Here is a 1,594-nt window from a genome sequence, read left to right as displayed (position 1 = left end):
AAAAAAAAGGGGGGGGGGGGGGGGGGGGTGGAGGGAGAGGAAGTGATGGAGTGGGGTAAGAAAAATATTTTACTTTTTTATTTTATAAAAAAAAATTATTTTTTTTGGATAATAATTTATTCTTTAATTTTAACTAATACTAATAATTTATTTATTTTTTGTCAAAGTGAAATGTTTTGCCCATGTGGAGTGTGTGTGACAATTTTTTAAAATAAAAGAGAGAGTGTATTACACACACCATGGTGAGAGTGGTATAAAAGAGAGAGGTGTGTTTCTCAAACTAATAAGTAATAGTTTAGGTATGAAACTCACACTCTCAATAGTTTAGGTATGAAACTCAAAAAAGATGTATAGTTTAGGTGTGTTTTTGAAACTTATCTCAAAGGTTCCTTTGATCGCCCTTTTTGCGCCACTAACCGCTAAAATACACTGTAATCTTTGGCCGGATAGTCTAAGCTTGCTGATTGGTGTCGGAGATTCACCGAAGGTTCCTGAGCATCGCCGACATGCCTTACTTTTAGAAAATTTTCAAGCTGGTCCTTTCGGCGAGCCCGATCTAGCTCGCCTAAGCGACTCGGCGACTCATCGGTGAGTCTTTTTGCAACTTGATTTATGCACTTTTCTTTAACGATTTCTAGGTGGCAAAGGCAAGGGCAAAGCACCTGTAGTTGAGAGACCGGAGCACAACTCCGGCAGTGATGGAGAGTCCTTCGATTCTCAGGGCTCATTCTCCGAGCTTGAGCATGATCAAATACTATATACCTGACTAGCAGAGATTCGTGCAAAGACTCATCAAGATCCGTCTAGGAGTGTGGAGTCTACCTCTCCTGATGCATGTACGCACCAGCTCCAGCACAAACGGTGGTTACAACACCACTAGTTCAGGGTCCTCCTCCTCGGTTACTCAACGGGCTAAAGGTTGAGGGATTGAGGACCATCCTAGAGGAGAAGAGATTATCCATTGATGGTGTAGTGGACATGTACCTTAATGTGTGGGACACTTTCCGGTACCACATGTTTGAGATCTTCACCCGGTCCCGTGGCCCGTACATTCCCACATGGGTCCGAGAGTTTTACGCGGCTTACAGTGATTTGGTACCCAAGGGAAAGAAAAAGGCAAGTGACTTCAGACCAGTGGAGTCTGTAGTGGTCCGAGGAAGGACAGCGAGATGCAGCAACGATTATATCAACGCTGTATTTGATAAAGGCTCAGATTTTGATTACCCAAGTTTGGCTACCATGACGACTCTGGATGACCTAAAGGAATGGCTAGCTCTCTTTATTTCTGACACCACCCCGAGGTGGATTGAGGTAGGAGTCCCTATTGAGAAAAAAAACTTGAACATAGTAGCTCAATACTGGTTAGGGTTCATCAGCAGCTACATCATGCCGTCACAAAATGAGTCTATTCTCCGCCACCCAAAGGCGGCCTATCTCGGATCGATCATATCTAGGAAGAGCATCAATTTAGGGTAATCATTGAGTAGAAAATGGCCATGAGGGACAAACAGCACCAGGTGTCCTTTCCATTTTCAATACTCATTACAGAGTTATATCGCCGGGCTGGAGTTCCTCATGAAGAGAAGAGGGATAT

This window comes from Solanum tuberosum, unplaced genomic scaffold, assembly GCF_000226075.1.
Source record: "Solanum tuberosum cultivar DM 1-3 516 R44 unplaced genomic scaffold, SolTub_3.0 scf00080, whole genome shotgun sequence".
NCBI lineage: Eukaryota > Viridiplantae > Streptophyta > Magnoliopsida > Solanales > Solanaceae > Solanum > Solanum tuberosum.
This window is presented reverse-complemented; position numbering follows the sequence as displayed.